We start from the raw sequence: 14,626 nt of genomic DNA, 5'->3' as shown, positions 1-14,626 counted from the left end.
CCTTTCGGAACAAAACAGCTTTATGCTAGCACGTTCCACTATACAACCTAGAGTGTACTACTGCAACGCGCTTTTGAGTAGCGCCAACAAAAGTTGGATTTTAAAACTTTACATCATCCACAATTATGCCATTCACATTGCTAAAAATCTGCCCTGAAAAATATACATATTGGACATAAGGAAAGAATTGCACTGGCTCCCATCAACTGCCCAGTTCATAATCCTCATCTTGACCCAAAAATGTGTTCATGGCAACGCTCCTGCCTACCTGAGGAACAGATTGATTAGGTACGAGCCAAAAAGAGCACTGAGGTCAACTGATGCCTGGCTGCTTACATGCCCAAGAATATACTGTGCCAATGGTAACGGCGAGTCTTTCTCATTCATGGTGGCACCTAGGGCATGGAATCTCTTGCCTCTTAGCCTTAGGCAAAAAAACAACTTGCTTTCATTTCGAAAACATCTAAAACTCTTCTGTTTGCGTAAATCTCACTGCTGGCTTTCATCTTGATGTCATGTGATGACTGTCTTGTCTGGAGTTTCTATGCACCCTGATGACTGTGGGCTTTCGGCAAGATAGGAGTAAATAAATACAATACAATAAATAAATATGTACAGCTGGATGGATTATATTTTCTTTAGAAGAAGCTGGAATATGTATACTGATGATCCATACGGGGTAGGGCGACGGTTCAGTGTGTATTCTAAAGGTGGTTGCTTGCCATATTTATCCATTGATATGGTTTGGTAGCTATGCACTCCTTTGTAATGCTCTCTTGCTTGCGCATTATTGGGCGTTGGACACCACTGGTTTTACGTGTGTGAGTATTTCGACACCTTTTGTTTGGTTTCTGCAGTTGAGGGAGTGCGTCAGGTTACTGGGTCACATGAAATGTTGTCAAAGGTTTGCTTGCAAAGGGGACGTGGGTAGTTAGTTGTGCGATTCTCAATTGTGCTATGGCGTCCCCGCTGCAGGTTGTGTTATGGGTGCAGGGTTAATTGGTACCTTGTGGCTGTTGCATTTGAGTGTGATCTTGCTGTCTGTACGGTTGTTGTTGTTGTTTATGTGTGGATTGGTTGGCTTGGTCTGGGTATCCTGTTTATTTGGGTTGTAAGTTGTCATCCTCTTTTCTTTTTCTGATGTTTGATTTAGCGTAATGGGTGGCAGAGTTCGGAGTTTCTCCCACTGTCACATCAGGCTGTGCCTCGGGTAGCTTGCAAGGACATTTTGAGGGTGCTAGTCTCTAAATGGCTTGACGCTGAGTATTCTGAAGCACGTCAACCATTGATGGTACATTTTAGTAATAGTGTGAGTGATTGTGATTACTACACAAGGTGGAGGCAGAATGGTGAGTTCTGATAAGGGGGAGATGTGTTGTGTTCTGCTTTGATCTTGCCTGGTCTTCTCTGCTTGAATTCTGATGTCATGAGAGTAATTGGTGTAGAATTCGTTGAGTGCTGACTGCTGAGTGCTCTATGAATGACAGCTGGTTGAATGAGAGAGTGCACCATTGGATTGTTCCTACCTTGCCTGAGTGCTGTGTATCCTTGGGGCTGAACAATCCTGTGCTGTAAACGATAAAGATTTCCTTTTGCACCTGCGGCTCCTGTCATCTTGAAAAAGGATGCCATCTGACAGTGTGACTGTTTTGCAAGATTCTGCGAGGAATGTCAAGGTAAAGAAAGTCTTGCAGATCAAGATCATGCCATTTCGTCTTGTAGAAATGTTTCACATGTCCTGGAGCACAATTGCCATAGATACCGCAGTCCTGTCCTAGATATTAGCCAGGCAAATGAGATTCTAGACATTGGGCTCATATTAAATTTATGAGCAAAGTTATATTGATCATATCAGAAGGAGCCCTAGATTTCCTAGTAGCAATTATCTGCAGGCAATTAACTACAATGATTAAGATCAAAGCTGGTAATGTCTGAAATGAATCAGATCTTCGACAGCCAGAGCACCACAGCATTACACTACTGACAACCCAATGCTTTCTTGAAAAGTTCAACAGGTTTATAAAAGACAGTGTATAGTTGCTTTTGAGGACAGGGTATCCAAGCAAAACATGCATGCTGGAAATCTGTCAGCTTACAGGGTGGGTACAGAGGCATCCAAAAATTGGGTACACACCTTTCTAGCTCATCAGAGGAAGGTACCAGTAAAGTTGTAGATGTTCACCGTAATTGTGAAAGGATATGGTGCGGTCAGGAGACATAAACACCGTAAGGACACATGTAAAGAATTGCAGTATTCTTCAAAGGCTGGACACAAGCTGCAGTAAAGATACTTAAATGATTTTAGACCTGAGTACCAGCTGCTTCCTGTTAGGCGCCTTGGCTCAAAACCCTGCCCGCTATTAATATCCTGCATTTGAGAACACTACAGGATCTTGGCAGCATGCGAGTCACTAGGCTATAACAAGAATGTTAAGGTCCCAAAGAAACCTAAGGACACCAATGTGTGAAGGACTGCCATCTGTCAAAGATGTAGACGCCCTGGACATTTTTAATGTTATTAAATGTACAAAGATGCAAGTAATTCTCTTTCAGAGAGGGTGATCTGCTGACCAGATTCTTCACCTTTTGCCCCTAAACTCTATGCCAAACCGCATAGTGTATACCTATTCCCAGCTGAATCAGTAGTCTTTTTTCCAGCCCCTGCTCTCCCATGGCAAAGAGCAGGCTCAGGTCCAAGGTGCCTTCTTGACAACTGCAGTGGTAGACAGGTCACTGCAGCACGGGGGCTGCATTTAGGATATGCACCTCTTTTCCAATAATTTTGAGTATTGCTGTTTTGGTGGCATATTAAACTTTAAATATAAGCTATACTTTAGTTAAGGTATGGTGGATTGTATCTCTCATAACTATTCAAGCCAGCTCAATGTTATATCACACATGTGTCAGCACTGTGAGCCCAGCTCAGCTGTGGAAGGGTTATGTGTATTTTCCCCAGCCAGGCTGTTTCTGTTGCCCCCCGCTGGTTGCCTCTATTTGATCCTTTGTGAGGGCAGGTAGCAACCTCTCCAATAACACAGCCACTTCACACGAAGCTGTCGTAGGAAAAGGAATAGAAGGGTGCACCCTTCTCAAAAGGACTAACCTCAAGCCAGGGCGCTGCAAGCTAAAAGTGCATGATAACTTACTGGTAGCTCCGCACACACGTTGCTGTTCTAGGGGGTGACAGACGCTTCTCTGTACTTGGACCCACATTGTGGAACACGTTTCCCTTGGAGCTACACCAGTGACATTAAGTAAAAAATTAATGTTGGTTCACCCAATCGTTGACACCTGGGCCCAGATGCAGGTCTGCCAGTCAGGCTCCCTAGGGATATGCACTATACAAATGCCTTAACACTTAAAAGTGCCATTGGTGCTATTGATGAGGGAAGGGGACGGGATTAGTGGAGCCCAGACCAGTTGGAGGAAGGTTCCAGCATCTTGTTTTCTCTCGTTATCTCACTTCCTTCCTGTTCCCTTCCCTTCCTTTAACACAAAGCACTTTGGGTGTGAAGTGGGAAGGCAAACTCCACTTATTCCTAGAACAGGAATTGGACCCTTAAACAGGGTTGCTTTTAACAAATTACCTGGAGACTTTTGCCTTTAGAATTGGTCACCCTCTAATCTCTAAGAGAGAATTTCATTAGACCTCTTTTGGGAGAGTTGACTTTCTAAAGGCCTCCACCTTTGAGTTGAAGACTGAGTGTCCAAGGCAGAGTCGTCTCTGTTTCCTACTGATTTCCAGGGCACACAGGGATTGGGGGGGGTGAACTCCTGCTCAACCAAGATCTATGTCCCTGTCCATCACACTGGTGCTCAGGATCTCATCAAGGTTAAGGACCCCTCAGAGTGTGCACCAGCCTCCTGTATGTTGGGAGCCCAAGAACAAGGACCACACTTGCCCCTGTGTCCCCTGAGAAGGGCTTACAGCACCTGAGAGCCAAGACAGCCACCATTCCTGCATTTCCAACTGTCTAAATGCTGCAAACTATGATTCAAGCCTGTCTGACCGTAGAGAACCATCAGGAACCTCCAGAGCTGTCTTTGACACTTAGTCGATCTTCGAACTGCTGAATTGCACATTCGAACCTGTTTGCTGCAGCACCACACTAGCTGAGAATCTTGTTGCCTCAGCTTCAACTCAAAGGTGCACACTGAATCTGTCACCTTTGAGCCGCTGTTCGACCCGCTAACACCTCCATTGCTGATCCTGTTCAAATGATCCTGGTTGCCCATCGAATCATGACCATTAGACACTGCATGGAACCACCCCACTCAAACTGCGCATTCAGTCACCAGCATCTTCACTATCGAACCGACAGCTGAAGCATCACTGGTGGCCCTCACGATCTGCATGTACAATGTCTAGTAGCCTGGTTTACTGTTGTCAAAAACACCAAAGACCAGCGAAAGGTACTATTGACTGGTAACTACCCCCTTGATCCATTTTGTTACCCTACAGACTGGCTAGGTCTCCAGCCATCCTTTTTCACTGAACTAAATGGCCTTTTTATAATCATTCTGGTTCATTATTGCCTTTTCTCTCATCGTCTTATTACCCAGAGGGCTGCTTCTTCTATTCTTGCATAGTATCTGTTCTTTCCACAGGGGTGGGTTTTGTGCAGTTTTTTTCTATTTATTTGTTTTGCAGATGGTGTGTTTAATTAAAGTATATTTAAAGGGACGTTATGGTTAAGTTGGACTAATAAAAACCTATGAATTTCAAAAAAAAAACTTTGTTAAACGGACCTTATGGTTCCAAATAAAACTGAAAAACCCTTGAAATTCGCCAGTTATGGGAAACTAAGCAACCATAACTCGCGCCACCACTGTGCACTGCTAAGGCTAACACCCAGGACATCAAAGATGACATCACAAATGTCATTGATGACATCACTGATCACATCACATATCTGGGCCTCTTGTTTTTGTTCCTTGACATATATAGGCCAGGTGGTTTTGTTCACTGGCACTGTTCACTTAGGGTTTGGTCTCAGCTCATGGTGCACAAACATGGGGAAATGAGTAGGGCTCAAACACACAATTCATTTGTATACATGAAGATAAACTTTAATGTCATTAACATTTTCTGATGATGCAGTTTCTTTCTTACTTTAGTTTCCCTGTATGTGCCTCTGATTTGTATGCATTGTGGTGCTTCATATTTATTGTTTGTACCAGCACAAGTGCTGTAAGTCTTGAATTGTTAGCTAGTTATTACATGTTTAACATTACTCAAAACTCTAATAAGGGAGCATTCATTATTGTAGTATCCAAAATTACAATATTATAAATAGTGTACTTCTATGGTGCATGCTGAAGTCATTGCCTATGTTTACATATGATTAGGTTTCTGTATTAACAACAACACTCCAATACAATGATATTAGATGAGTACATTCTTTAATAGATTAAGTAGTTCATGATAGGTCTCCCGATCACTCCTTCTTGCAACTATTTCAACTAGTTTTGCATCCGTAGACATCTACGAACATCTAACTTCATAGCGGACCTTCCAGACAGCGCCACATGAGCATACGCTGGCGCGCTGGATGATGACGTGTCTGAGAACCCCACTTCGTGATAAGATCTCTGCTTGGCGGACAGTTCGGAAATGCATTTTCTACTGATCTAGGAACTTCCGACTTCAAAATTTCCCTTGCACAGCTTCAACACCTATTCCTACTCATTGGGCCTCATTACGACCCAGGCGCTAATGGGTTAACGGCGCCGTAAAAGGCTGTGGCGACGTTAACCTATTAGTGCCTAATTACGAGGTCCCTTTGCGGGACCCGACCTTAACGGCTGGTGTAGACCAGCTATTAAAGTAGGGACCCGCAAAGGAACCTTGGTGCTAAGTACGGTACCACAATTTGCGGCACCATACTTAGCACCTTCCCCATTCCCATTGAGCCCTATGGGGCAAAAATGGGAATGGGGAAGGGCCATGGACGAAGGGGGAATTACCACACCGCCAACCTTGTAATGGGGTGGTAATTCCCCCTTTCTCCATGGCGGAGTCGGTAACTTACCGGCATGGACCATGGTGCTAATAGCACCATGGTCTTCCGCCAGGGTCGTAATGAGGCCCATTATCCCTTAACAATCTAGTACACAGTACATACTTTTAGCAAAACTGCTATTTATCTTAAAATGGCAAAAGCTAATGCCATCCCTCCTCCCCAAGAGCCACCACCACTGCTGTAATCAAGGAGCATGAGAAACAGTGCCCCCTAACTTAGAAATAACATATGCGCAACATTTTCCCTTGTCCACCTACCCCTCCATATTAGTGGTTGGTTGCTCTTCCCTCATTTCCCTCCCCACTTTTCGTTCTCAGGTCTCCTGCCAAAATAAATACATCCAAAAACAACAAACAACATATTCCTTTAGGAACCACCTTTCACAGTTAAAAAACAGAACTAAAAAAAAATGTATAGACTCATCTACTTTATATTTCTCAGTAAGGTACAGACTAAATAAGATTTTCCAACATTCCCATTTGCATTTTGTGTTATGCTAATGGAAATATTGTGGCGTTCATCCTCTGTTCCAGGGACTGGAACGGTGGATACCAGCCCAGCAGCCCAAGTTATCAGCCCAAGCGAAGCGAGGGTGGATAACAAGGTCTCCGGACCATTATCCCCCCATTCCAGCCCCTGAAATGGGGGATGAAGGCCATTAGCACCCTAGGTTCCGAAAGCGGGAACCGGGGTGCTAAAAAATAGGATTTTTCTTCCAACACCGGGACGCCGCAGGCATCCCGATGTAGGAAGGAAAATCCTTTTCCAGGATGGCCACCATGGAAAGGGAAGGTGAGGGTTCCATACAGGGCCCCTCTTCGCTTTCCATAGCAGCCTGCAGAAGGCAAAAAAAGAACCCTATGACCATATTACCACAAGCACAATTTTCTTCCCTTTCAAATCTATCCTAATTCCGAATAACTTTACCACAAAGCCAGTCCCAGGTGGATATGGCCACTTTAATCCTATGTTTTGTCCCTTGTGGTCATGGACAGTAGCTAGATTTTCCGGATCATTACCTTATTCCATGACCCGGATTATCTGGTCACTACCCATGGCCACAGGCTACCCCTCAATCACTAAAGGTATACCGCTATGTTTTGTAGCTACATTATGACACTTGTCAAATAATAAAACACTGGCACATTTGCAAAACCATGCTTGTAGGTCCTTGCCAATGCTCCTTACGCAAGTTTGCTGGAAATCCACCCATGTTTTATTTTTTCAAAAGTGTCAAATGTATGCACATACAATCGTCATATAACCTAGCCCCCACTTGACAAAATCCATTCAGACTTTACGAAAACATCTAAATCTAGATCTATAATCTTTTTGCAAACCTTGGTGTAGATTTGTCAAATGGCACCACATTTATAAGCCTTTACAATATTGTGGGACCCCCACTCTAATTTTGCTCCCTCTCGACAGAATCCCACCAAACTTCGCAAAAACATGTATATCTTGATCTATTATCAGTTTGCCAAATGAAGTGTAGATTTGTCAAATGGCACCTCATTTATAAGCCTTTACATTATTTTGGGACCCCCTCTAATTTTGCCCCCTCTTCACAAAATCCTACCAAACTTTGGAAAAACATTAATATTTACTTTATGATCAATTTCCCAAATTAAGTGAGGATTCGTCAAACGGCAGCTCATTTATAAGCCTTTTCATTATTTTGGGGCTCCCCCACTAATTTTGCCCCCTCATGACAGAATCCCACCAAACGTTGCATACTCACTCAGAATCAGCCAAGGAACATAGATGCACAAGTTCATGCAGTTCCATTAAGTGGCACCAAAGTTATAATCCATCCAAGAACCTACTCATAAAGAAATGTAGGTATTGGCTGCAGCATACACCACAGAGGTGCTATATTTTTAATTTGCCAAAGTTATATAAAGAAACGGTGAATGCTTCTGTAACAGACTTTTCTGTACTGTGAAGCATGTACTAAGTAGCTAATAATGCATCACTTACTACATATTTCTACTAATGCACACAAAACCTATATAGACTACAATGCATACAAATATGGGGCTTATATATGGAGAGTAAAGTAAGCAAACAAGAGGCAGTATTATTAGCAACTGTGTATGATCTACATGATTGTATTCACGCACAAAAATGATTGCTGTGTTTCAGGCCTACTTCTTCCCATACATATGTACATCATAAGATGCAATTAAACTCTAAGGAAAGTAGTGTAAGAACATGTGAGAATAGCAATATCTATAAATGTAATACCTTTTGAAAGTTAAGTTTCTGACTGTCAGTAAATAAAAACACCTGCCCTAGATATGGCAGTGAACAAAAAAGAAGGGACTAGACATGAGATATCAACAGTGATGTCATCAATGATATTTGTAACACTTCTATGCACTTTCTGCAACTATTTCAACTAGTTTTGCATCCGTAGATGTCTACGAAAATCTGACTTCATTGCGGACCTTCCGGACAGTGCCACATGATCATATGCTAGCGCACGGCATGATGACGTGTCCAAGAACCCGTCCACCCTTCACAATAATATTCGCCCTTCGCGGACAGTTCGGAACTGCATTTTCTAATGATCTAGGAACTTTCAACTTCAAAATTTCCCTTGCACACCTCCTACACCTTTTCGTATTCATTATCCATTACCAATCTAGTACACAGTACATACTTGGAAGAATTTTATCAAAACTGCTATTTATCTTAAAATACGGCATCAGTTATTGCCATTCCTCCTCCCCAAGAGCCACCACCTCGACCAGCTGAAGGACCTTCACAACAGAAAAAGACAATGAAGAGGACAAAGAAGATGAGGTAGAGGAAGTGCCTACTTCTAGCACCAAGATCAAATCATGGGTGTGCCAGTTATTTGCTACTGTTGGGAGTGTACCAAAGGCTAATGCTACCAAAGTGAAATGCACTGAGAGTAATTTTGTACTCAGTCGCAGACTACCTGGACAGTACTCCTACGGGACCATCTCCATGCGCCGCCACACCAAATCCAATGACCGCAATGCTCTCAGAAAAGTTGATCCTTTCTCAGCAAGCAGTAAACTGTCCTCCTCCAACTCATCTTCTTTAACAAATACTGTAACCACACAGCCTGATGTCTGCGGGAATTGGTGCGATATAAATAAATAAATAAATAAGGAGGGCTACAGACCATTATCGCCCATTGCAGCCCCTGAAATGGGGTATAAAGGCCATTAGCACCCCTGGTTCCCAAAGCGGGAACCCAGGGTGCTAAAACATAGATTTTTCTTCCTACAGCGGGATGCCTGCGGCAATTCGCTGTAGGAAGGAAATTCCTTTTCCAAGACAGCCAACATGGAAAGAGAAGGAGGAGCTCTGTTCACAGCCCCTCTTCCCTTGCCATGGCAGCCTGCAAAACCCTATGAACATATTAGCACACACACTTGTTTTCCCTTTCAAACCTATCCTACCTTCGAATAACTTTACCACATAGCTGGTCCCAAGTAGACATAGCCACTTTAACACCATTTTTCGTCCCTAGCGGTCATGACCATTAGCCAGATATCCGCGTCATGACCTTATGCCATGACCCAGACCATCTGGCAACTGCCCACGGCCACAGGCTATACCAAAGTCACCAAAGGTATATGACTATTTTTTGTACCTACATTATTACACTTGTCAAAAAATAAAACACGGTCACATTTGCAAAACCATGCTTTAATGTCCTTGCCAATGCTCCTCACGAGTTTACTCAAAACCCGCCCATGTTTTCTTTTTTAAAAAGTGTCAAAATATATGTACATACAGTAGTCATATAATTTAGCCCCCACTTGACAAAATCCATTCAGTCTTTACACAAACATTGAAAGTTGGGTCTATAAACTTTATGAAAACTTTTGTCCACATTTGTCAAATAGCAGCAAAGTTCTAAACCATCTAAAAATGTTGAGACCCCCTCTCTAATTTCACCCCTTCTTGAGAAAATCCCACCAAACTTTAGAAAACCATTTATATCTAGATCCAAAATCGTTTTGCCAAATGTTGCGCAGATTCGTAAAATGACACCACATTTATATGCCTTTACAATATTTTTGAACCCTCCCCCTCTAATTTTGCCCCCTCTTGACAGAATCCCACAAAACTTTGCAAGACCATTCAGGATTAGAATAAAATTGCAAAATTACATGCAGTTTCACTGAGTGGCGCAAAAGTTATAAGCCATCCAAATACTGTTTTTTCGCAACCCTGTTATGCAGAAATAGGTACAGATGTCCTAGGACATCCGAAGTGTCCGCGAACACCACAGGACTGCCCCAGGACATCTGGAGTCTTCGTGGACTTTCGGGGATGAAACGACCCGTTATTTGGCTTCTTAAGGCCATATCCCATCCCATTATCACCTCCCCACTTCCCCAGAGATTTTTTGTTGAGTTTGACAAGTGAAATGCTGCTTTTTAAAAAAATGTTTTCACCGCGCTGTCCGCGGACCTCCAAAAGTCTGTGAATCCAAGATGGCGGGTGTTTCAGGAAAACCGACGCGTTTCACGTTTTCCCACCAGCCAATCAGCTGCCGCGTCCCGATGTCCGTGGACCACGCAAAAGTCTGTGAATTTTTCAGCCAATTGGAGTCCAGTAAACGGACAGCACAGCCAATCAGAGGCCAGTCTGCAGACCGAACAGGGAAGTGAGTCCGCGGAGCGGATATAGATATCACACATTTTTTGACTTACATTTTTGTCGTTTAAACTACTGGATGGATTAACACCAAATTAACAAAAGCACGCTTTTGGGACAAAGCCGCCACTCCTGCCGCAAATTTGGTGAAAGTCCGTCCAGCGGTTTGGGCTGTAGGCGTGAGCAAAGATTTTTCGCATTATGTCTATGGGAAAAAAATAAATTTTGGGACCCCCCTTATAACTTTGCCCCACGTTGACCAAACCTCACTAAACTTTGCAATTCAGAGCAGTCCATATACTTTTTTTGCAAAGTTTGGTGAGGATTCGTCCAGGGGAAGCAAAGTTATAAGCCGACCAAAAAGTGCTCTTCCTATGGGATTAGCAACCTAACCATAACTACACATATATATACACACACTACTGGAGAGGGAGCTGATGATACATTGCTAACATTTAGAATCCTGTCTTTGGCTCTTGAGCCGAAAGTCATTAACTCTAGATAAATGGCTTAATTGCCGCTGGCAACAGTGTAACTATATAGAATTATAATGTGTACAAATGCTACCTTGCAGTGGGGCATCCATTGCTGTCCACGGTCTCTTTCTCTGCTACGGCCTAGTTGCTGTAATAAGGTCTCATCCACACCCCACACACCTTACTGTGTTATACAAAGTACATCTGTTGCAATACATGTTTCGGATACAGTGTTCCACTGCTCCTTAAACCCAGAACTGTGCTACATTAAACAATGGTTTGTATTTTTTAGTATCGTAATTCTATAAACACCTCTGATTTTGTCTATGGTACAATTTCTATTTTGCAACTCGCATGGTATGTTGACCCAAATCAGCTCTAGACGAGAATACACTGGTTTATCCAGGCTTCCACCTTCACCCTCAAGTATTCCAGGATTCCATACCTGCTGTGCTTTTCTGTGGTATAAACAAGGTTCCTACTGCTGCAGGCCTTTCAACTAGTAGTGGTCACACTTTCAGATCAGGTCATTGGCCAGCCAGTGTCAGCCGAAGCCATTCTAAACAGTCTGGTATGTACAATGGTCTGGTAGTCTGTTATGCCAACACTCTGCATACATTGGCGAATTTGCTACACTAACAGAAGTGGCCTGGTTAACTTCATGTTAACGGGCCAAGGAGAGTATAACAGAACACTAAGCTTCAGCTGAGACTTAAGCGATAAAAGAAGCATGTACCAGAACCATACCATGTCATGCTTATATTTGTCAAGGCAACCTCTCCAGGCATTTATATTTCCGGCCCATTGCGCCATAAAATACAATGAACATCTGGCATATAAAGACTACACTATTATAATAAAAAAGGTGTTAGGTCTTTCTTCAGACTTTCTGCTGCTTCCATTGCACTGAATACAGTATATTCAGCAGGCTAAGCCTAATGTGAAAACTAAGAGTGGATGAATTACCCTAAATTTGCTCTGCACAAGTGTCACTACAATTGGCAGGTAATTCGCCCACGTTGGTGAATCTCACCTCACCACAATATGGCATTGTAAGTGAAATATTTGCAATTTCACAATTGTGTGGCAATTTAACGGCCAAAATGACACCAAAATCACAATTCATTTGCGAGTGAAACGAACATTGTTTTGTCACAGAATAGGCAAAATGAAAGTTATGTCCAAATTTGCCATTTTTGTTTCACCCGTAGGAACTTCACCTACCGTATTAATAAGAAAGAGATTGAATAGATTTTGGCATAGATCTTTCCCAATTTTTCACAATTAAAGCATGGGTCAAAATGTATCTATCTGATTTGTCTTGTTAGATAAACAGCAGAAAATATCTCAAAATCGTTTTGCTACATTTGTTTTGTCCTTTTTGCAAGACCAGTCTTATTTTGGAGAAAAAATGTTTTTCTCCATTTTCTCCATTTTAGTTATTTTTGAGACCTCTTATATCAGCTGATCCAATATGCATGTCTACTTGCATCATGATGAAGGTGCTGCATTAGGATCAGTCATTTTGTGGACTCCAAGGCTACTGTAGCTCCATGTGACTAGTCTGCCTCATTCATCCTGTTCCTACCCATGGCCCACATCTGTATTTATTCTTACTATTTCTATAAATGGACTAGGCTGCTCCATGATGCATGGATAAACACTGCACAATTGTCTTTTAGGTCCGAAAACGACACAACATGCCCCCCTCTCCACCTCAAGCTAGAACATCTGCTAAAGCTGAAGTAGGAGAACTGCAAAAATAGTTATCATTTAGACAGACCTTGTTGACAATAAGCTGCTTTGTGATGCAGAGAGTATGCCTCTTGGTGAACGCTCTGTTAGTGTGTTGGCAGCTAATTCAACTGTCTAAACTGAAGAGAGAGTTGTAGATTGTTGCTTGTAAGAGCTTCTTTGGTTTCTTTGTTGCTTCGTAGATTCCTTTGTTTTGTGTTGTTGGTGGCCTGGTCCTGATATGAATCTCACAAGAGAACCGGCCCTCTACCCAATCGACACCAGCACCATCTCCCCCACTTCAATGCCCCGTCTGGGTCCCAGCTTGGCTGCTGTGCATCTCACCCATGGGATTCACCTACCCTAGCACTTAGTCTGAGGCCTCCTCCTTGGCTACGCTTGGTACTTCCCTCCCGGGCCCCCACTATCACTTGTCCATTCCTTGCCCCCGCCCCACCCATCCCTATCTCATGCACTTCTCTTCACTGCACCTGCACAAATGCCACAAGGCCTAGTAGGACCAGAATTGTATATTTTCTGTTTTGCCACTGTTATTCATTCCGCTTTCCCTCCCCACCTAGCCTTGTGGAGCATGGAAACACAATTCTGTTGTCAGCAAGGGATCTACAAGCATCCGGGGAGAAAGTGGCAAGCAGATCACTGAGTCTCAGGTTGGGTGGCGAGTGCAGGATGTGTGGACCTAGGAGTCAAAGAGGAGCCATTCCTTGAAGAGGGAGGTCTTGAGCTCCTTCCTGAACTGTAGAAGTGATGGGGCAGGAGGGAGGAGGGTGGGAAGAGGTTCGAGAGTTCTGGAGCATAGACAGAGAGAGCCTGTCTTCTGGTTCTTTCCTTCCTGCACGGTTGTAATTGAAGTCTGCACATTTCCGTACTTCTGTTGGATTGCAGGGCTCTGGAAATGCTGAGTTTCTCAGTGAGGTAGCCTGGGGATTTCAGGATGACTGCCTTTTTGAGGATGCAACACGATTTGAAGATGAAGTGCAGTTCGAAGAAGGTCGGGTGATTTGGTAGAATTTGCAGAGTCCTTTAATGAGCCTTGCTGCAGTATGCAGGACACATTTCAGGGGTGCCAGGGTAGTTGCCGGAAGGCCTTCCAAAAGGGTATTGTAGCCATTCAGGTGGGAGAGGACCAAGAATTGGACAGCGACTCTGAAGTTGTTTTCTGGGATGAAGGGCTTGATTTTCCACCAGAGAGAAAGTTGGTATCAGGCCGTTTGTGTCTTCCTTGCTATGTGTTGTTTGAACGTGAGGTGTCCGTCGATGAGCAACCCAAGGGACTTGGTAAAGGTGACCAGCTGGGGTGAATCCCTCGAGGTTCATAGCAGAGAGCCATGTCTGGATGTCAGGGTGTTTAGTGTTGTTGGTCAGCAGTAGGAATTCAGTCTTGAAGGGGTTGAGCTTCAGGTAAGCACTGGATATCCAGCACTAGATCAATGCGAGGCAGGTCCTAAGCCTGTTACTGTCTTCAATGGAGGATATCTTGAGATAGCTCTGTGTGTCATCAGCGTATTGGTGAATTTAAATGTTGTGTGGAGCGAGGAGGGTTCTGAGTGGTTCCATGTAAAGATTGAAGATCGCGATGGAAAGGATGGATCCTTACAGGACTCCACAGGTGATGGGTAGAGTTGGTGATCTGGAAGAATCCATTTGTAAGAACTGGCGGTGATTCACAAAGGTAGGATTTGAACCAGCTGAGGGTCATCTCGCTGATCCCAATGCAGCAATGTATTT

Source organism: Ambystoma mexicanum, chromosome 1p (genome assembly GCF_040938575.1).
Source record: "Ambystoma mexicanum isolate Mex_15411 chromosome 1p, UKY_AmexF1_1, whole genome shotgun sequence".
In the NCBI taxonomy this organism is placed as follows: Eukaryota; Metazoa; Chordata; class Amphibia; order Caudata; family Ambystomatidae; genus Ambystoma; species Ambystoma mexicanum.
The sequence above is the reverse complement of the archived record's forward strand: the minus strand, read 5'-3'. Positions refer to the sequence as shown.